At 40.7% G+C, this 23,291-nt stretch overlaps 1 protein-coding gene and 1 long non-coding RNA gene across 3 annotated transcripts in view; both read right to left on the bottom strand.

The window, feature by feature from the left end:
* Positions 1 to 3,468: 3,468 nt before the first annotated feature.
* On the bottom strand, positions 3,469 to 5,715 carry LOC138843781 (uncharacterized). The gene is made up of 3 exons (XR_011378763.1): positions 5,591 to 5,715; positions 4,709 to 5,130; positions 3,469 to 3,812 (listed from the first exon to the last, which is right to left on the bottom strand). It is a non-coding gene; the product is annotated as an uncharacterized lncRNA (long non-coding RNA).
* A 3,667-nt stretch (positions 5,716 to 9,382) lies between these two features.
* The window catches only part of LOC108177021 (protein enabled-like), a 102,629-nt gene continuing 88,720 nt past the window's right edge, over positions 9,383 to 23,291 (bottom strand). Inside the window, exons 4-5 of one of the 2 annotated variants that reach the window (XM_070048733.1) lie at positions 11,844 to 11,927; positions 9,383 to 9,940 (exon numbers count right to left, since the gene is read on the bottom strand). The gene's annotated coding sequence lies outside the window, so the exon portion shown is untranslated. The remainder of the gene's footprint in view (positions 9,941 to 11,843; positions 11,928 to 23,291) is intronic. The other variant, XM_070048734.1, reaches the window with a different exon arrangement.

Genomic DNA, 23,291 nt, shown 5'->3' with positions numbered 1-23,291 from the left:
TTTTTATAGCAGGGCTTCTCAGTTTTGATGCTACTGACTTTTTTTTTTTTTTTTTTTTACAGGCAGAGTTAGACAGTGAGAGAGACAGAGAGAAAGGTCTTCCTTCCATTGGTTCACTCCCCAAATGGCCGCTACGGCCGGCGCACTGTGCCAATCCATAGCCAGAAGCCAGGTGCTTCCTCCTGGTCTCCCATGCGGGTGCAGGGCCCAAGCACTTGGGCCATCCTCCACTGCACTCCCTGGCCACAGCAGAGAGCTGGCCTGGAAGAGGAGCAACCGGGACAGAATCTGGCGCCCCAACCGGGCCTAGAACCTGGAGTACCAGTGCCGCAGGCGGAGGATTAGCCTAGTAAGCCATGGTGCCGGCCTATGCTATTGACATTTTTAGGCTAGATAATTCTTTGCTACAGGATTTTCTTGTGTATTATATGATGTTTAGCTGCATCCTGACATGTAGACCCCTCAGATAGGGTAACAACAAAAATGTTTGCAGTCTTCGCTAAATCTCTCTAGGGGTGCAAAATTACCCCTCCTCCCTGTTGAAAATCATGGCTGTAGAGTGAAGTTTCCACAGCTATAAGGATGTGATGAGATGTGGCATACACACTAGTGGTCCTAGCATATGCCCAATTTAGCAGATTAATACATAATTGGAAAATGGGAGGGCATGTCCCCTTGAAGTAAGTTAAAAATTAAAAATTTTTTAATTTTTAAAAACTGTTGGGGCCGGTGCTGTGGCGTGAGTTAAAGCCTTGGCCTGAAGTGCTGGAATCCCATATGGGTGCCGGTTCGAGTCCCGGCTGCTCCACTTCCGATCCAGCTCCCTGCTAATGTACCTGGGAAAGCAGCAGAAGATGGCCAAAGTCCTTGGGGCCCTGCACCCATGTGGGAGACCTGGAAGAAGCTCTTGGCTTCTGAATGGATTGGCTTAGTTCTGACTGTTGCAGCCAATTGGGGAGTGAACCAGTGGATAGAAGACCACTCTCTCTGTGTGTCTCTACCTCTCTCTGTAACTCTGTCTTTTGAATAAATAAAATAAATCTTTTTTAAAAACAGAAAAATAATACTTGCACCATTCACTGTTAATCTATTTAAAATGAATGCAATAAATTTTCAAAAGTTATTTACTAATGTATTTATTAGAGAGAGATCTCCCATCCTTACATTCACTTCCCAAATGCCTGCAACAGCTGGGACTGGCCCAGGCCAAAGCCAGGAACCAAAAGCTCAGTCTGGGTCTTCCACATGGGTGGCAAGGACCCAACGACTTGAGCCATTACCAGCTGCCACTGAGGGTATGAATTAGCAGGAAGCTGAAATCTGGAGCAGAACTGGAACTTGAACCCAGGCACTTTAATATGGAATGCAGGCATCCCACCTGGCATCTTAACTGCTATACCAGAAGTCAGTCCCTAAAATTTTCTTGACTATGTAATCTTACTGATAAAAATGTGATCTGGTAACATCAGTTGGGAGCTTCATTCCTGCATTTAAATTTGGATATTTTATTTATAATGGGTATTTATTTATTTTTTAAAAGCCAGAGTTACAAAGAGAGAGGGAGAGACAGAAATCTTCTATCCACTGGTTCACTCCCCAAATGGCTACAAAGGCCAGGGCTGGGCCCAGCCAAAGCCAGGAGCCAGGAGCTTCATCCAGGTCCCCCACATAGGTGCAGGGACCCAAGGATTTGGCCCATATTCCACTGCTATCCCAGGTGCATTAGCAGGGAGCTGGATCAGAAGTGGAGCAGCCAGGACTCGAACTGGCACCCACATGGGTTAAGCATGGCAGGTGGCAGATTAACCTATTGTGCCACAAGCACCAGCATACTTTACAGATATTTTTGTTATTAATTTACTTTTTCAAAATATCACATGAAAATATTTATTTTGATTGCTGGATTTTTTTTGTCATCCTTTTACAGTTTGTGTCTAGTCCTGGTTCTGAATCTCAGGTACTAGGGTAGCATTTCTACATAAGAATTTGCATTTTAGCAAGATCCCCAGGTGATTGAAATAAGCATTTACGTTCAAGACGTACTGGTGTAGTTGACCTCCAGAAGCAGTAGTCCGGGTAGCGGGTATAAAGAGCCAGGGACTGGAGAGGATAGTTGGGGCACATTTCATATCTTCCTCATGACCTTTGCAAAACAGTGGAGGCAGGAAAAGCTGAGGGAGCTGCTTTCATAAGGGGTTAGTTGGGACATCTGCCTAATAATAATGTGTGGCACAAATAGGAGTGAAGGATATTCCTCACTGTCTGTGACAAACACAGTGAAATGTGTCTGAAAAGTCATCAGTGAATGCGACAGTCTTCTGAAATGACCTTGGAAACCTCGGACATGACGCTTTCCCTTGGAACGTGCTGGTGCCCCCCTGGGTATCTTGGCAGTGGCTGGAGGGGGGATAGGAAGGGACTCACCTTGTGTGTGTCTTCAATGCATAGTAATTGCATAAAGACATGAATACTGGGTTTGGACCCCTGATTTGGGCACCATTAACCCTCTCTCTACATGAATAAATTGTAGTAATAATTGTTGTGTAGTATAGCCCTGGATCAGTGGTTCTTAACTCTGTAGCACCCTGTAGAATACAGTTATTTTAAAGACCAGGCACATTTTGTTTTTACCAAAATTGCACTGATAATTGATACGTCTCACATGTGTATACTATCCTGTTCAAGAGCATGGACAATGCTAATATGCCTAGGAAAATACAAATTCATTTAATATTATGTTAGTTAGCTTTAGGTGAGTTTGCATGTTCTCCTTGAAGGTATATCAAAAGCACAGTTAATTCAACATAACAGTCTGTATGTGTATGAATGTGTGTGTACATACACATGATCAAAGTTTATTAAATGTGTGTGTATTGTATGTATATATTTTAAAGGGTCTAATAAGCTTACAAAATTGAAAACCCTAAGTTGTAAGCTATACTTTTATAGTCACATTTAACAGATAAAGCTACCCTAAGAAATTAAATTTTTACCCTGATGATTAAAACATATACAGTTCTACAGTAAGTATTAGAATTCTGTACTCCAGATATTCTTGTCCTTGGGCTCAATTCTCTCTGCCACTTTAGCTTAGCAGAAAAAAGTAAACTATAAGAAAGCAAACTATTTTAACTATAAAAGGTGACCTAAAGAAAAATCATTTCAAGACCAAGTTGGTTGCAGCAAAATTCATTAGCCTCCTCCAGGATGAAAGCTGGTGTCTGGGTGACATTCCAAGGTTACTAATACTTGTCAGTCCAACAACTTGCAGACTGTACATGATGGGGAATCTTTGGGGTTTGGCATCAAAGGAGAAAGGATGTAAAAATGGCCCTGATGGATGTTCTGAGGTTGTTTGATCTAAATCCAGAGAAAATAGCAGCTATCACAGCTGATGGAGTACCCGCTATGACTGGGAAGATGAATAGGAGAGAGGGGAAAAAAATTAAAGTCAGAAAAGCTTGTGCCAGACATTTTATCATATCTTTTTATTTTATTTTTTTACAAACCAAGCTTGACAACTTGGAAATCCCTTTGTGCAGTTTATAAAATAATGAATTCTAAATGAAGGCCTGGATTCACCAACAGACCAAGCAATTATGTAAACAATTTCTGTTCCCCAATATGGCTCCTTGTCATTGCATTTTCAAGTCAAATCACTTCCATGAGGTGGAACAGTAGTGAATATGATGCATATCTTTGAAGCGCTAGCTATCAGACGAGGGGAGAAGCCAGTTTCCCGACATGCCCATGACAAGAGAGGTACCCTGTGTTATATTTCCACCTCTGATTTACACGCAGAGAAGAGTCAACTGAAAGACAAAAGTGCTACAGAATAATTGGTATTCTTGTATCATTTCTCCTGTGTTCAGTGGTGTTTATTCTCTGATTTCATTACCACAGCTATTTTTTTACTTTCAAGAGCCTTTAAACCTGTCTCTCTCTCTCTCTCTCTCTCTCTCTCTCACACACACACACACACACACACACCGGGCACACAATTCTTTAAAGCTACAATTAGTCGTGTCGTCTCTTCTATGTGTGCATTTTGAAAGCATTTTCTCGTGTTAGTGCCGGTCCTTTCATTAGTTTGCAAGCTCCTGGAGACCAAGTACCATGTGCATCATGGCCTTTGTGTTCTCCCCACACAGTGAGTGTTCAATAAATACTATTGACTGACTGACACATCTCCCTCTTTTTCTCTTTGTCTCTGACACCTCTGCTTTCTTTCAGAAATGGTTATTTTTTTAAAGTGGCAATATTCTGCACTCTGAGCTTATAAAAAGCTCTTCTTGGTCTGTAACTTTTTCTTTATGTAAGATTTTCAACAACAGACAAAATACAGGTGAAGGAAACTGATATTCCACTACCCCTGAACAATGATTTCTGTTTTTAATTGGAGTGTGACAAGTGTCTTGCAGAATGGAGGCTTTGTTCCCAAGAACAATGCCAGCATGAACATCTCTGTTGAAGTGGCCATTAAAAAATAATCATCCCTCCTGCCTGTCCTACCCACTCCAACCACTCTTGAATTCAGGGCAGGGTATTCACGGGCAGCCAGTCCTTGCGTTATTTTCCTTCTGTTTCACAATGGGTCAGAGGCACAGTCTATATTCAGTGTCTCTGTTGTTCTCTTACAGAACTTAAATAACGGTTTGTTCTTCTTTTGAAACAGGAGCCCAAACTACAATTATTTTTTTAACCTTACCTTAGGAACAGTCTTGGTAGTTCAGCAATATTGAGAAATATGGACTTTTCAGGAAATATTAAAGTGTCCCCTCCATCAATCTGAGCATTGTTTGATCTCAGAGAGGTGAGGCAATGCGCCTTTACCTCGGCTTGCTTTCTCTATTACCGCCATTATGGATGGTACAGTTGTGGCAGATGATTGTTACGGAGAGATTGCTCTCGTGTCACAGCCTTCCCTTTGTGCCAGCTCCTGGAAAAAGTGCAGGTGAGAACATTTCAATCCAATGTGGCACCTGCTCTTCACAGGCCGTCTCTGCACTCACAGCAATTACAGCAGAAAGCAGCATTCTCTTTGTGCTGCTTCCATGTCCTGTTTCTTTTCTTCTAATATTCCCAGGCTAAAGTCTCTTGGAACCAAAGAATATGCAGCAAAAGGAGAGGCTGCAAATGAAAGTCATGAAGGTTAGCATAAGATGTGGATGTTTCTCATTCATTTATCCTTTGTTCACCTGTCAACAGCTGTCTGTCTTGTTGCTGCAGTGGACACAGTATCTCTAACACTCAACCACTGTATTAACCACTATAACCACTGCAGTTCCCTAACCAATCTCAGGCCCCAGTGATATCACCAGGAAAAAAATGAAGCAGGCCCCAAGACAAGCATCTAGTACAAATAGTTTAAGAGTTGATTCTCGGGAACTGGAGAGACGGTGCCAGCTGGCATCAGGTGTCTGCTGTTTTCTGTAGTATCGGTGGACATGGGGAACACGTGTCCTCAGAGGTAGGGCTTTGTTTTCCACATTCTATGGGGTCCATTTCTTTGTGCTTGGAGACAGAAAAATGTGAGGGCAGACACAGCGCAAAGACAGACAGTAGGGGGAAGAGGTACTGTGACCCTTACCTGATGCACAGGTCTTTTCCCAGGTTGCAGCCCAGGCTGTAGATTCTTCACTGGGAACCAGTCAGTCACAGCCAGAGTCGTGGGAGAATCTCAACTGCTGCCTCTCCCAGTCCCTGCCTCGCTTGGGAACCAGAGAGAGGAAACTGATTAACTGCAGCTGAACAGCTCTTCATTTGCTCCCTAAATATGTCCCTGGACTGATGTAGGGCCAGGAAGGTAATAGTTAACAGGCAGTAGCCATTGAGTGCGCACCAGGCCCTGATCTGTGAGGTAGCTTCATTTTACAGCAGAAAGGGGAAGCACAGAGAGATGAAGTAACTTGCCCAAGGCCACCCAGCTGGTAGGGAGGGGAGCTGGGGCTTGAACTCTAGCAGCCAGGCCCCAGGGCTCACTCTCAGGACCACTGTCACAGGGAAGAAATATTTACTGACCTCTATGCTCGGCTTCATTTCCTGTCACTTTCTGAAGATAAAGAATAGTGGTGCACAGCTCCCCCTGTAGAGATTCTTGGATTTAGGCATCATGCTGGGGGCTACCTTTATTGCATTAGCTGTATTATCAGTTATCAGTTTCTATTCCAAAAATATGATTTACCAAAGGATGCTGGCCCAGGATAGTATTCTTAGAATAAGGCAGAGGGCTCTGTGCTGGGATTATAAACTCTTCATTGATTCATCTCCTACCTCTCCTAGAACTTTATATATCCTGGTTCCCACTTTGCCATACCTATTTTCCCCTGTCCAAATGACCCAAGTAAGGAAGTTGAAATGACTCCCCTTTCAAAGGCAATGACTACAATACATACGGGACATCCAGGCAGCATAATCCTCTGATATTTTTGTCTGGAAAATATGTTGGTGGGATCATTAGTCAGGTAATTTTTTTTTCATCCCAGGAGGACAGGAAGTTATTTTGACAGCTTATTTCACTGCTACATATAAAGTTTACCTTGTCAATTAATGGGAATACACCAGGTAATTGTCATGAGCTCTCAGGGAATAATCTTGAAGCCATTTCCAAATGTCCTTTATGGAAGCATATGGTCATATCCTCCACTTCATCGCCAGGTCAATCAGCAGTTGTTCTTTAATATGGTATGTTCTTCACGCACCGGTGCAGTTTCCGAGCTCCATCACATTTGTTTCTCCCCCATGGCTCTTGAACGTTGCTTAAGCCGCTGATTATTGCCTTGCCATGAGCTCTGATCGCTCTTCTGGAGAGCAGACTTTCAGATGTCATCTTTAATTTGCGATATTAATATTGAACTCCATCACCGTTCAGTGATTTTAGTGAAGTATTTACATATAGACTAGCAAAGTGTTTGAGCAGTGCATTGAAAACTGTCCGTTCCTAATTGGAACCGTAAAGTTTACCACAGCATCTGCGTGACATGGCTATGATTTCTGGTTATAAAGCAGCCTTGGAGGGTTTGCTTTCAAAACCAAATGAGATGTGGTTTTCACAGCTCTGTCTTTCCTCACCTGTCCAGACCATTAATGATTGGTGGTGACGGTGCTCAGAGAACTGTTTTTTACAATCTAACACACTCTTAAGGAAGATTAACTATCTCAAAGAGTTTTTACTGTGAATCACATTTAAAATTAATGAACTAATTAGTTAAGAAATGTATTACTTTATTATGGAAAGAGAAAGCTTGCACCATAATGATAGCATGAAATGCATGAAGTGTCCTTTTATTTTATGACATTAGAGGAAGGTGGACTTGGGAAGGAACATTTGGACTGCTACTATTAATTATCTGATTTAAAGATCACCTCGCCCTGTGAGAAAGATAGATTATCAATCAGTATTCGAGAGCTTTGAAAGGATGAAAGAGAGAAAAAGAGGAAAGAAAAAAGAACATCTTCCTAGTTGTATTGTTAGATGACCTTGTGCCCTGCTATGTTTAAATTGCTTACTTCCTATAACTCTATAAACTTCTGTGTTTTCATTTGCCGGATTAGATTGAAGTGTCAACTATATTTGATGAATAGCATTGGTAATATATGTTCATGTTCGTCTTTGCTCTTTCTGTTTTTATTTATATAGAGTCAGTATAATTTATTTCTCCTGAAAAAGCTTTCAGCAAAAAATATTTTTTAAAGTACAAATACTTTTTAACAGGGCTTTGGGGTTTGTGATGATCAAATCACTCATCTTTCCTTTTTCTTTCTTGCCTTTTTTTTCCCTTGCTTACTTTTCTTTTAAAACTAGCAAAGGAAAAAGAGCATAGAAAAAGTCGGCAGTTGCACATAAGCAGAATTAAAAAGTAGCATTGCAGACAAGCCTCTATCTCAGTCTATGCATATATTAGGGGATTGATATGAAGAACCATGTAATTATTTGGATAATTTAAAAATACCAGTCGTCAGCCTTCCCTGTTTTCTTGTAGGGCACACCATGCATGAGATTGCAGATTTATTGGAATTCTAGCTATCCAGGAGGAATTTGTTTTTTCTTCAGGAGGTGTTTGGGAAGGAAGACCTGGTAATCCTGAGTTTAAAATGCACTATGCTGTTCAGTGTGTAACCAATTACTCACCCTGGTTTTTTGCTTAGATCAAAATATCATGCTTAGGCTAATAGGCATGCCTGCCCATTTGAAAGCTTTCTGAAGGGTAATAGGGAGGAAGGGACAAAGATAGAGAATGTAGGGAATGGAGAGACCGAAACCGTGAAGTCAGTCTTCTCAGAATCTGAAAATCCCCCAGCATAACAGTGGCTGTAAAATGGGAGGCAGGGAAAACTGAAGAAAATATAACACACACAGGGTTGAATTTGGCAAAGTGTCTTGATTGCTCTGTCTTCCTTTTCTTTCTTCATTTTTTTTTCAGTTAAATATTCTATCCTTGGGGCCAGCATTGTGGTGCAGCAAGTTAAGCCACCACTGCAATGCCAGAATCCACTATCAGCTCCCTGCTATTGCTCCTGAGAGGAAACAGTGGATGACGGCCTAAGTGCTTGGGCCCCTGCCACTCACATGGGAGACCCGGAAGAAGCTCCTGGCTTTGGCCTGGCCCCGCCCAGGCCATGGTGGTCATTTCTGGAGTAAACCACTAGATGGAAGATCTCTCTCTCTGTCTCTTCTCTCTATATAACTCTGCTTTTCAAAATAACTAAATGAATCTTAAAAAAAAAAAAAAAAAACAACTATCCTTATCTTGAGCTACATCTTTTCCTCATTTCTGTTTTGTTCTTTTTTATTATCTAAGAATGTGTCCTCTAAATTGAAATCTAAAATCAAATCCCATTGTTTTGGGGAACAAATAATAGATGTGATAAAGTTCTCGAGTAGAACCAGTACAGTCATAGAAGTAAATAATAGGGGCTGGTGCTGTGGTGCAGCTGGTTAAAGCCCCAGTCTGAAGCGCGGGTATCCCATATGGGCTTCAGTTGGAGTCCTGGCTGCTCCTCCTCTGATCCAGCTCTCTGCTATGGCCTGGGAAAGCAGAAGAAGATGGCCCAAGTCCTTGGGCCCCTGCACCCACGTGGGAGACCCAAAAGTTCCCAGCTCCTGGCCTGAGATTGGCACAGCTCTGGCTGTTGCGGCCAATTGGATAGTGAACCTGCGGATGGAAAAGCTCTCTCTCTCTCTCTCTCTCTCTCTGCTTCTCCTTCTCTCGGTGTATAACTTTGATTTTCAAATAAGCAAATAAATCTTAAAAAAAAAAGAAGAAGTAAATAATGGCCTGCACATAACTGTACTTTGGGGTCACATATCAATACATTTGCCTCTGGTCCATAGTGATAATGATAACCACCACCCACCATCAAAAGACAAAGTTACAACAAATTTACTTATAAATTGAATTGATTTTTATTTGCCATCCATGAATGGAGGAGGTCACCACCTTAGAAAATAGAATAAGAGCTTCCATTGCACAATAGTAGAAAATGAGGTTTCATTTGGTTGGTACAAGGAAACAGAACAAAGCAAAAAAAAAAACCAAAAACCAAAAAACAAAAAAAAACCAACCCTGATTGTTAACATCAGGCTACTTTTTAGGTAAAGGTTAACACAGAGGAAACTTCCTTATTACACTGGTTCAGGTAGACTGGACTCACCTATTGTGAAGAAAAACTGGTGTGTCTGGAAATCTGTTTCCTTGGAGTTTCAGTTTGATTATTTGACATTTAGCATGAGTTACTCCATTCTGGTTTGATCTGGTCTGTTGGGGAGTTGTGCAAGGAGGAGCTCAGTCCAAGACAACAGGCTTCCATAATTTTCGGTTAACACCTGGGTTTAGATCCTGACTTCTATGATACATGTGAAATCAAAAGGGATGATGTGCACACTTTTGGAGGATTTTGTACACATTTGTTCTGACAGCAGAGAGTCAAAGAAGCTGAGCTATAAAAAAAATAGAAGAGAACATAAGAGTAGCAAATTACAGTCCTGCATGACTGAGCACCAGATATAAGCTCATGAATTTTAAAAAATTAGAAATGAGTCAAATTTTATTTCTCATATATATGAGGATAAAGTGAAGAATGTGTTTATGTTTTTTTAAATGCAAAGGTTTCCAAATTGTGTGATTAACATGCATAATGAGTTGGATCAAATTCTACCTTTGCTTATTCTTGTACCACACTTTGCAGTCAGTTGTTATAATTCCTGTTCATTTCAGAAAAGAATATATTAACATTTGGGCTAACATAAAAATAAAGTTAATTTTAAACAACTAGGCAATCACCTGAAGGGCTTTAAAATATAAATATATAAAATGTTTATGGCCTTAGCTCTAGAATGTATATTACTAGTTATATGACCCTTAGCTATCTCATAGACATATCAAGTTGAACACAATCGACCCTGAATTCTTCATATTTTGCCTCCCTACATGCAACCCCTACTTCTGCAGGTTTCCCCAATTTATGATTTCAGTTTTTTATTGTTCCAGTTGTTCAGTCTAAAAACCTCAGAGCTGTCCTCAATCCTTCTGTTTCTCTCACATGCCGTGACTAATCTTTCAGCAAGCCCCTTCGTTCTACGCTCAACATACGCCTTACATGTGACCACCTCTCACCATCTCTATCATTGCCACTTTCTCTCCTCTGTAGTACCATAAGAATTTTCTAATGGTTGTTCCTACTTCCATCATCGTGGCTACAGAGTCCATTTTTAACAGAACAGCCAGAGTGAGTCTTTAAAAATGAAAGTAGTAGAGTTCTTTTCTGCTCAAAATCATCCAATGGCTTCCTGGTCCCTCAGAGGAAAAGCCAAAGCTTTATAAGGCCATGTCTGATGTGGATCCCATTGCTACTTTGAGTTCTGTCATTCTCCCCTTTGCTCATTCCATTTCTGTCACCATGTTTTTGCTTTTTCCCTTTCCTATAACCTCTGTCTTCCATTATCTTCATGGTTTTCCCCATTTTTTTTTCAGTCTTTGTCAAAGATCAACTTACCAACGAAAACTTTCTTAATCACCTTATTTAAAATTGCACACTGTATGCCCCCTGCATATCCTGTCTTTTTCTTCACAGTATATATCACTGTATTACTACCATATATATGCATACATACACACAACACACACTAAGTCCACACACATACATAAAATATTAGATTTATGTTAGCAAAACAGATGCTCTTCAACTTATGATGCAGTTATGACCCACTAAACCCATCATAAGTTGAAAATATCTTGAATCAGAAATGCATTTAATATGCCTAACCTACTGACTGTTATAGCTTAACCTAGCCTACATTAAACATGTTCACAACACTTAATTATATTAACCTATAGTTGGGCAAAATCATCCAACACAAGGACTATTTTATAATAAAGTATTACAAAATCAGATGTAATTTATTGAATACTAAAATGAAAGCAAAAAAGTGATTTTATAAGTACACTTTTGCATTTTTGTTAAGTGAAAAATTGTAAGTTGAACCATGGAAGTTGGGAAAAGTCTGCACTATGATATATAGTAATACTACCTGTATGTATGTACTCACACTATCAACATTCTATGTATACGTTCAATGCTTTTGTGTTTATATGTATAATACAAATACAAAATGAGGGGACTTCAAAAAGTTCATGGAAATGGAATTCAAAGATAAATTCATTTTGATGCAAAAAATTTGAAATCCACCCATAGTTTTTATTTATGAAATATATTTTCAAAGACTTTTTAAGACCACTGATATGCATGGATTTCAAGATTTTTTGCACTAATCTTTTAATTACATTTTCCATAAAGTTTTTGAAGTAGCCTTATATATGGATGAATACACATTGATAACTTACTAGTGTCTTTCTCTACCAGAAGTCAGTCTTGTGATGATGAAATTTCTGGATGTCCTTTTCACTGATGTTTCCTTGGAACATAACCTGGCACATAATAGAAGCTCAATAAATTATTGGTAGATGAATGGCTAAGTAACCAATGACATGAGCCATCTTATTTATTTATTAGAGTACAACTGAAGTGAGACCACACCAAGTCTCTTTTTATTAGGCGAAACACTATGAAAGTACCAGTATTCCACTTTTGATTTATGCAAATGTCTTTTTCATATGGTTCAGCACATGTGTATGTTTTCCTCCTGTTTCTTTATCTTCTGCTTCCTCTGTCTTCTCATATCTCACGTAATCTCTGGTTTGCATTCTTCACACAACACTTCTCAGAACCATTGTCAAAGTGAAGAACAGGCATGGCAGTGTGTCTCATGACTCTTTCTTCCAATGGTTTATGCACAGCCATATGCGATCTCTCCCCCATCAGCTACATAGGGTAACTATGTAGTAGAAATATTGTGGGAGTCAGAGGTATATGGATATGGAGACACTGACCTCACCCTTGCATATTCTGGAGACTTAGGAACACTGTATACTCTAGCCAAAGTGCACAAAGTGTACAGTCCAGAGACATGCACCAGGACCAGTCCTGTGGTGTAGTGGATCTAGCCACCGCCTGTGATGCCAGCATTCCATATGGGTGCTGGTTCGAGTATTGACTGTTGCACTTCTGATCCAGCTCCAGGCTAACGCACCTAGGAAAGCAGTGGAAGATGGCTCAAGTCCATGGGCCCCTGCACCCATGTGGTAAATCTGGATGAAACTCCTGGCTCCTGGCTTCAGCCTGGCCCAGCCCTGACGATTGCAGCCATTTGGGGGGGTGAACCAGAGGGTGGAAGATTGCTTTCTCTCTCTCTCTCTCTCTCTCTCTCTCTCTTGCTAACTCTTTCTCTCTCTCTCTCTCTGTAATTCTGCCTTTGAAATATATAGAAAAAGAAAAAGACAACTCCTGTGCTAATGCCCTCTTATATACACCTTTCACAAACGGGTTACATATAACAGGTGACTGAAGCAGCTGTGGTATAGTGAAACAGGACAGGCCAAATAAGAAGATGAAGGTGCATTTAGACATGGGCTAGTAACATGCTTTGGCCCTATGGAAAATTACAGAATGAACTTTGGAGAAGATCATGACAATGGGTTAGGGGTAGGGCTGGAGATTGGGCAGTGAAGTTGACCCAGTAGTGTGGTCAGATTGGATTATGCAGTTCAGAGAAGCATACTTTATTGTCAGTCTCTGGGAGGACTGAGTGACTGAGTGGGGTCTGGGGATGATTTTATCTAATTGCCAGGGTGGAGTTGGGGTGGCAGGGACACAAGTGCAGGAGGTAGAAGTTGTCCCTCCTTCTCTCCCTGACCCTGCAGAGGGATGCTGTTCACTGGACCCACCCAGAAGCCCCCTTCCAGTACAGAACATAAATTGTGTGTTCAAACTTTCTCAGCATGGGCTCAGCTACACCAATCCCTCATAAACCATAGACTTTCTGGACTTTGTTTCCCTACAGGAGAAAAATACATGAAAGCTCAATATCATACATCTACCCTAATACTGCACCTGCATTTGCTAGGCCCAATGCTCGTATTTCCTTTACTACTTGCTTGAAGCAATGAGCAGGTGAAAAATCTCCTGTAACAAGGCTAGAAAGGAAACTGCTTCCTTTGCTGGTAAGGCAGATAATCTTTTCCTGACTAATAAGTCACTGGAGACAGACTGAGACAAATTTGTATTCTGAAGAATCTTTATGTTCTGTTTTGGTTGATATTGGAAAGGTTTTTCTATAAGATTCACAAATTGCAGAAGAGTGCTCGTGTCTCCTCTCCCAGCTTTCCCCAATGCTAGCCTCTTACAGAACCATAATACATGACGCTGATATACAACCGTTAGCAGACAGAAGGTTCCTCTCTTGTAAAGGCTGGAGGAAGAACTTACTTCTTCCATTACTTTGGCTTTTGCCTAGGGTAATCAAAGTGATTCAGAGCAGCAGCCTCTCTCCTGCAGTTTCCTCTTGCTCTGATTCAAGAACTACAATTATTAAGAATTGGATCGTTAGTTAGCAAATATGCCTACATCCAGTCACATCATCGGGTTTTGCCTCTCCTTGGGTGTTCGCATTTGGTTGGGTCCTGGGTCTTTGCTGATTCCAGAGATGCTGCGTGACTTCCAAGTCAATGTCCCCTATTCAGCTGCAGATCCCCAGTGCTCAGACACACAAGGACCAGCCACCGAGACAGCTTTTTGTCTGCTGATGGTTAGGAAGAGGACAGGCTGTGCTCCAGCTAATAGAGCCTCTATCTCTTTGAATCACACCCAGCTATTTCCAGGACATCATGCCGCTTCCTCATTTCCTTTGTCCCAGCCATCCATCTACAGCTTTATTACTGCAGTCCATACAATCCAGAAATCCCGTTTTTATGTGAATTGACTACAGATGGAGGAGGGTGATGAAGCTGTGCTTTCAGTATGGGTCAGATGCTGGTGGCATGAATTCTCCTGTTGTCTTCACCCATATAGTGTGCTTTTCAGTTTAATCATTTCACACACATTCAGGCCCTGGATGACCACAATTTTTTCAGTGCCAGTTGTTTTGAAACACTCTCCCAGGACTTTGTGAAGATTAATCAAGGACCCAAGGGGACTCCCCTTGTGGGCAGCAGGCTTTTCTTGTGAAGATTCTAATATCTTGTTTGCCTGAGGCTTAAACATGAATTGAAGCAGTTATCTTTGGTACACTTAAAAGGCACATCCCAAAGTAGACAATTATTTCGCCAAGTGTCTTGATATTATGGGCTCTACCTTGCCTTAGGTTGAAATGTTTGTTATGTCAACTGAGGCCGTGCCACCTTGCTAAGTCTATGTCTACCTATTGATGCTTGAGGAATGAACAAAATACTATTGCTAATCAGTTAAATTTTATTTTATTTATTTTTAAAAAGATTTTATTTGAAAGAGTTACAGTGAGTGAAGGAGAGACAGACACATACACACACACACACACACACACACACAGATCTTACATACACTAGTTCACTTCTCAAATGGCCACAATGGTCAGGGCTGGGTCAGGCTGAAACCAGGGGCTTGGAATTCCATTCTGGTCTTCCACATGGGTGGCAGGGGCCCAAGTACTTGGGCCATTTTTTGCTGCTTTCCCAGGCACATTAGCAGGGGGCTGGATCAGAAGTGGAGCAACTAGGACTTGAACAAGCCCTCACAGGGGATGCTGCCATTGCAAGCAGAGGCTTAACCCACTGCACCACAACACCGGCCCCCTACACAGGTAAATTTTGTTGGTAAGGCATTCAAAACTTTTCTTTTTCTGATAAATTTTATAAAAACAAACAAACAAAAAAAGGGAAAGGACAAGATGCTGAAGTTGTTTCCTATCAGACTGAAGGAGCAGGGCAAACTGACTTCGCAGTCCCACAGATCTTCCTTTGCAACACTGAAGTCATTAACGTAGAATTTACAGGCTCTGTCCCCAGAACGCTGTCTTCAGAGACTCAGATATTCGGTAGGAGCTGGGGTTGCATAATGATGTTATTGCTAAGAAGCAGCCTCTTGCATATATGGGGCTCTGGAAATGGCCTCCCTTATCAATCTGAGGAAAACCAATTTTTGTGAGCTTGGGTAACTTGAGAGAATTGGAGATTGATGCATTGGATCTTCAGCCAGAGTAGAATATGTGTATCTCTGCTAGTTTAGTTGATAACATTTATAAGAAAGAGTATGGAAGCTACATAAAAGATTAAGTCTGATGGCTATGTAAAAAAATTAGAGTTCTAGATGTGATAATGTTTAACATTACTTAATGTTAAACTCAGGCCTGGAGTCTGTGAGAACTACTCAGACTTCATGTGGTTTTGCTTTTTTAACTGTCTCTTTTTTAACTTTTAACTTTGCCTCTCAATTAATCAAGAAAGATCATTGATCATGACCTTTCTTATATCCTGACCCTTCACCTATAAATGAATTGCATTCAAACTTGCACTTGGTTCCTTTCACCCTATCTTGAGGTTCAGGCCTTGGTTAAAGACCAAACTCTCTACCTGTCTTTTGAGCCAGTCACCCGCTTCTTTCAGAAACTTGTTTCATTTCTATACTAAACTTAACATTCTGGAAACATTTTTCCTTCCATTTTGGCAACCATTTTCTCAACTAATATTCTATACTAGACTGATATTTAAATTCCCTTTCTGAGGGTCCAAGATAAATTGAGAGGGGATAAAATGTATACAGATGTCCTCATTGCATTGTTAATTTCATTTTGAAACATTTTTATAAAATGTACAGACTTGGTACCTATGGAGATGAATTTAAAACAACCTTTTCTATATTTAAAAAGCATAAGTCAACTCAAATCTCGTTATCTCAGGAGGCAATTTTATCTTATTTAAGCACCTGGTTTTTATAATAGGACACATATACCCACATGCTGGTATTTTGATAATTCACACTAATTACACAGGACTAATTTCTGTTTGAAGCATTTTAATGTGCATATTTCCTATTTTTCTGGCAAAATATGTTTATTAAAATGTAGCATTTCATTATTTTAATATGGAGGAAAAGTTGAGCTTGTCGCTTTCTCTTGAATCATGTTCAGTCTATATCAAATAAAGTTTACATTGTTTTTGACTAAAATCTTTGTTATGCCTTGCATACAATTAGACTGAGGCACAGTAGAAATGTGGCCATTAATGAAAACTAATAATAAGATGAACAAAATAAATATAATGTGTCCAAAAAATCGGAGGATGAGACATTAGCTCACACTGTCCTCTGATGACAAGTGCCCTATACTGCCAATGTCTTCAACTCCTTTCCACACTAACAAACATGAGACATGGAGACAATTAGTGACAAAGCTGGATATAATACTATGTAATCTGACATTTAATACAGTAAAGACAATAGGCTTAACACCATGTTTATACTCAAATATAAACAAACAGTTTTGGGGGGAATATGAGGTGGAAGAACTGTTTCTGATGTAGTTTAAGAAGTGAAATATAATCGTGATTTTCTTGTTTGTTTATAAACACAGATGGAGAATAAACCATTTTCTTCCTGTATCATTTTCGCTTTGTTTCCCATATTGACTTTGACTATTTGTTATTTTCCCCAGTTTCCAGTCTGCATTTGGGAAAGATTCTATCTGTTTTAGTTTCTGTTTAAATGCATCCCCTTGGAACTTTTGGAAGTGAAACTCTGGCTCCATGGCACCCCCGATTGCCAATGACTCGGTTTTTTATTTTTCAGTTTAGAGGAGACTGGTTTCCCTAAATTCTTTCTTCTGAGAATTATATTCTTGACTGCAGCAACATGTTCAACTTTCCTAACCGCACAGTTGAACAGGAGGGCTTAGAATTCATTTATGCTTTTGATAATGGGACTGCTTTTTGCACATCATTCCTGGGTTTTCTCTTTCACGCCCTGTCTGCCTCCTTCAGTGAGCTTGTATTCCATCATCTTGCAGTTTCATAATATTTGTGAGCAGACCCTTCATTTAATTCTCAGCTTTAGCTCCCTTTCTCATTGTGCAATGTCTTTGAAGTTCAGGCTGTAAACTTTGTCATCCTCTCTATTCTGTATCTTATGCCTCTGATACTCGTTATTCTTATCTCTGATTACTTCCCTCAGGTCCTATTCATGGCAGTGGCCCCTTTCCACTCCCGGGGCACCTACTGTTAGATCATTCACAGAACCCTGGGAGAGCAAGTAATTGCTTCCTGAACACTTTCCATTTCTTTTCCTATTTGCTCTCTTATCCTTTCGTATTGTACTCTACATGGTCTCCATTTTTTTCAAATTGCTTTTCTCCCTTTTTCAGATTAACTTACCCTAATCATTAAAATTATTTGGAATAACTACATCATACCATCTTTATAACTCAGACCCAACATACAGACTTTTTATAGTCTTCTTTTTGGATTTAACAGTTGCTCTACTTTCCTTGTTCTGATGTGGTTCTTTGTTTTGTGTGCTTAAATAATTCAAGCCTAAATTACATAAAAGGTTTTTCAAAAACGGACCAAAGATAGACTGAAGGTTTCCTTGGCCTTACTTTCTAAAAACGGAACAAATGAAGCAAAACTTTATTGTGAATAAGATTGAGGGACTGTACTTAAACACTTTAAATTATGCCATATATTTGATAATATCTATTTAATTTCATAACAAAGAAATCAAATTAGGGCATTCACTAGGTGTTTTGGTTCCATGACATAAATTGTGAACACATTTTCTCTTGGGTATACCTGTAGGAGTAGAATGACTGTGATATGGTAATTCTATGTTTATTTTTTTGAGGTACCATCTGGCTATTTCCTCCCTTAACTTCAACACAGAAATTAAAGTTTTACATAATATATCCCTGAAAATCAGTTTTCTTTGAATTGCACCCAGATTTAAAAAGTGAAAATCGTTAATTAGTTGATTACTTGATTACTTAGTTGTTACTTTGAATGACCTGAGCTCCAGGAAAAGCATTCTTACATCTTCTTACATTGAATACAGTTGTGTAATAGAAACTGGAAGCTTCTCTGTCATATTAGGTGTTGGCAGAAAAGTGGGTGATGACTGTGGTCATTGAGAAGGAAGGTCCAATGTCTGCCTGGGTCACTAAGACAGTCAGATTGTGTGCTCTGCTAGAAGTGGGGATGCCCCATACAGGATTGTAGCACAGCCACTGTTTTAAAATAACTTCTTCTTTTGGTTCATTTACCTCCTTGTGTGGGTGTTTTGTAATATAACTAATTTTAATTCTAATTCAAAAACAGCAGGGAAGGAATTCAAGAAAGGAAACAGGAAAGGACTGTGTGGGGGAGGGAGCTGAGGTTAAAAATCCAAGGAGGGGCCAACACTGTGGCATAGTGGATAGTCACTGCCTATAATGCTGGCATCCATGTGGTCACGGGTTCTGGACCCGGCTGTAACACTTCTGATCCGGCGCTCTGCTATGGCCTGGGAAGGCAGTGGAGGATGGCTCTGTGCTTGGACACCTCAACCCATTGCTGTCTGCAACACTGGCATCCCATGTGGGCCCTGGTTTGTGTCCCAGCTACTCCACTTCTGTTCCAGCTCCCTGCCAATGATCTGGGGAAAGCAGTAGAGGATGGTCCAAGTGCTTGGGACCCTATACCCAACTGGAGGACCCAGATGAAGCTCCTGGTTCCTGGCATCCTCCTGGACCACCCCCAGCCCCAGCCATTATGGCCATCTGGGGAATATACTGGAGGATGGAAGAGTCTCTTCCTCCCACCCCAACCCCCCAACTCTAAATCAAATAAAATCAATCAATAAATATTTAAAAAAAAAATCTAGCCATCAATCTGGGTATGTAATAGTATGAGAAAGATAAACCATAGGGAGTCTTCATACTTGAGGTTTCTCCAAGTTTCTCAGTGCCAGGGAAAATGTTGATGAAATTAACACTGTTCTAGGTGATGCTTATTTTCATCTAACCCCTTGGAAGGTTGTTTTTTTTTTTTTCTTCCTTTTGTAATATTTTAAGGAAAATTAAATAACCCCTCAGAACTGAAATGCAAGTATGAAATTACATATTATCATGGCCATGCTATGTTGCATTTCCTTTTATTAAAAATGAATGCATCAGTTTAGATTTATTTGACAATGGTTTATGCCTTCAGAGTCCAAGCTCTAAAGATTCATTCTGTACAGTAATACTTCAGCAAGATACATCTCCTTCGTCTGCAGGATCTCATTTATAAGCTAGGCTCACCTTCTGCTTCCTGCCATAATAAACGTTTTTGCCTGCAAGATTTTAGATGAGATATTGTGTTCACCCTCTTATCCTCTTTTCAACCTATCACCCTATAAGAAGGGCATTTCTTTTTTTGTAACTTTTAAAGGGGGTAAACACACACACACTTACTTGACTCATTTTTCCAAAGCAGCTCTTTTAATGTGTTCGTAATGCTTTCTGAATGCTGTCTCTCATGTTACTGTTGAGATGTTTTGTTATATGAGAGAAAATAGAAGACACACTTAGATGACTGCTTTCTCAATTTAAAAAAAAAAAAACACAACTTCAATTCAACAGAAAATGTTTTTCTCAGTTTACCATGTCTTTGAGGCTTTTGATGTTTAAATAACTTATGTAACAACTGAGAAAAAAAGTAATTAAATATAGATAGCAAGCCATGTAAAACGTCTCCCTCCAATCACCTTAAAACCTACTTTTACAGGAGTGATTTTTGAAATAGATGATGAGACGTGATCTCAGCTCATGCTCACTTGGGTGTATGGGGTAGAAAGTCTTTCTTTTGTCCTTCACAAACCCTTCCCCCTGGCAGATCCACAGACTCAGTTTGCAGGCTGTTATTGGTTTAGAAGGGCCAGGGCACCCTCTCAGGACACTGAGATGGCTGGTACACTGCAGGTGCATCCTGTCCAGTCCATTTTCCAGCTCTGTTTCTGTCCAGGCCATCTTTTCTCTAGCTCGTATGCAGCTCAGCTCCCTGAAGAAAGGGCGTTCTGAGTGGTGCAGGTTTCAGTGGGCTGTAGAACATTTATAGCACATACAGAGCATGGCCCAGCGAATAGGCACTCCCCGCAGTGATCCTGGCAGGAGGACATATGCATACAGGAGGCTAGGAACATGGGGATGAACCAGGGAAGACCAGTTGCCAGAACACTGTGCCTGAGAGACTAGCATAATCAAATATTGTGTCTCTATTTCTTCATCTATAAAATGGAGATGATATATCTGCATTAGATTTGGTTTTAAGATTAAAAGAGTTGCTGACTGATTCGTAAAGGATAGTTATTACTATTTTATTGAAAATGTAGCTTAGCAAAAAAGAAATCCATTTAAAACCATATTCAATCTTACAGAGTACATTGAAGTGAATAGACCTTTGAGAGTTAAAGTTCCCAAATTTATCATCTTCCAGTATCACCAAAACCACAATAGATATCACCAAAGCCCAGTATGAGTGTGGAACATGGAGCTAGAAGAAGCATATTTTCATTTTCCCCTCAATTACTCTGTCCATGTCTCATTCCTACTTCTACAGCCCTAGGCGGCTATACAGTATCTGGAGGCCCTCCAATGATTTTTCTTTTCTTTTCTTTGAGATGATGAATATTTTGGCATCACTGATTCTCTAGTGTGAAAAGACTGGCAATAGAGGAATAAAATCAGACCTTCGAGATTTAACTGGAGGAAATATTCCTAGCTCTATTTCTCGTAGTTATGTTGGGCTAAACCGTATAATTTAATTACATTGCAATAAAAAAGCACATTATGAAAGTAACCATGCCGAAGACCACATACGGAGAGAGCACACTAATGTTTTCATTTATTTCATTGTATAAAGGAATAACTTTTGAAAGATTTTTTTATAACATAGAAGAAAATATAGGTATAAATCAATATTAATAGCCACAGTGTTCCTACCATGTGCTGAGCATTTTATTAGGTGTTGTGGATGTTACAAAGACAACCTTGTTGCTGGCTTCTCTTGGGAGAAAAGTAAGAAATTTTTACAAATATCAAAACTATAAAGCATGTAGGAAGTGTGACAAAGGTTAAAAAAAAGTATTTATGGGAACAAAAAATAATGGAAGCAAGGTCTTCCTGCTGAGACCTGTATGAAGGCTTTACAGAACAGTGGCATTTAAGCTGGATAGGATTTCAAGTGAAGGGACAGGAGAGGCTAAGGGGATCCAGGAGGAGAGAACAGTGCGAACAAAGGCCTGGAAACAGCGAATGATCTACTGGGGCTGAATGTACCGGAGCAGTGTGAGATGAGTTAGGTACTGTCACTTGTATGGTAGCATTGGAGAGGGATTGCAGCAGTTAAAGGAAACTGATAGGATGTGAAAGACCAGGGAAGAAGAGTAAGGAAGAAGGAAAATTCTCAAAGGACATAAAGACCTAGGAGGAGGACCCGTTCTGGCAAAACTAGAAGGAGAAAGTGTTTACTGCTGGGGCTGATGCAAGGCAATGATTAAAACAAAGGACAACAGTGAAGGATGCTGCTACTCTTCTTGTCAGAGATGTTTTTAGGGAGGGGAAGAGCAGGTGTAAGGAAGATGGAACAGGGAAGCAGCACCCTCCAGTGCTCAGCTTGAATATGACACTGTCAAGAAAATCTTCCTCAACTCTACTCCCTGTGTCTAAATTAAGTTGGAACTCAGTTATCTGCTCTGAGTTATCCAGGATCCCAACAGGAATTGGGCTACATGTTCCCACTGGGACGTGACTCACAAAGGTGTGTGCAGGGCTACGGGAAAACCATATGAATAGAGAGGAATTCCAGGCTGGCATGTAGGAGCTGTGACCAATCCTACGCTTGAGTGGCCAAAGAAGTGGTTCCCAGAACCTGAAGAGTGGATGCAAGTGCTGTCACACCATGGTCAGAACCATGGAAGGAGCTGGGACCATAGCTATCTTGGAACTCAAAGGGAGGTCAGAGCACAAGGAAACTCACAGGTGTAACCCTACAAGGTCAATCTCCCAGAGCATACAGTGAGAAGGGAAGGAATGTACGTGGAGGGGTGAAGAGAGGTTATCTGTTTTATGTGCTCTCCTAGTTTCTTAATTGTAGTATTTATCACAATCTCAACTAAAAAGTGGATTCTATGCACCGGCAGTATGGTGTAATGGGTAAAGCTGCTGCCTGCAGTGCTGGCATCCCAAATGAGTGCAGTCCTGGCTACTCCACTTCCAATCCAGCTCCCTGCTATGTGCCTGGGAAAGCAGTGGAGGGTGACCCAAATCTTTGGGCCCCTGCACCCATGTGGGCGACCCAGAAGAAGCTCCTGTTTCATAGTTTCAGATTGGCCCAGCTCCGGCTGTTGCTGGCATTTGGGGAGTGAACCAGTGATGGAAGATCTCTCTCTCTCTCTCTCTCTCTCTCTGCCTCTCTGTAACTCTTTCTTTCTTTCTTTCTTTCTTTCTTTCTTTCTTTCTCTCTTTCTTTCTGACAGAGTTATACAGAGAGAGACAGAGAGAGAGAGACAGAGAGAAAGGTCTTCCTTCCGTTGATTCACCCCCCAAATGGCTGCCACAGGCGGTGGGCTAAGCCGATCCGAAGCCAGGAGCCAGCTGCTTCCTCCTGGTCTCCCATGTGGGTGCAGGGCCCAAGCACTTGGGCCACCCTCCACTGCACTCCCGGGCCACAGCAGAGAGCTGGAATGGAAGAGGAGCAACCGGGACAGAATCTGGCACCCCAACCGGGACTAGAACCCGGTGTGCCGGTGCCTCAGGCGGAGGATTAGCCTAGTGAGTCAAAGCGCCAGCCCCTGCCTTTCAAATAAATAAATAAATCTTAAAAAAAACCTTTTTGTATTTAAAAAAAAGTGGATTCCATAATTAGTTATTTATCTTTCTATTAGAATGTCAGCTCCCTGAAGGCAGCTACTCTTTG

Source organism: Oryctolagus cuniculus, chromosome 9 (assembly GCF_964237555.1).
Source record: "Oryctolagus cuniculus chromosome 9, mOryCun1.1, whole genome shotgun sequence".
NCBI lineage: Eukaryota > Metazoa > Chordata > Mammalia > Lagomorpha > Leporidae > Oryctolagus > Oryctolagus cuniculus.
Note: the sequence above shows the minus strand (reverse complement) of the source record. Positions and strands in the feature narration are given on the sequence as shown.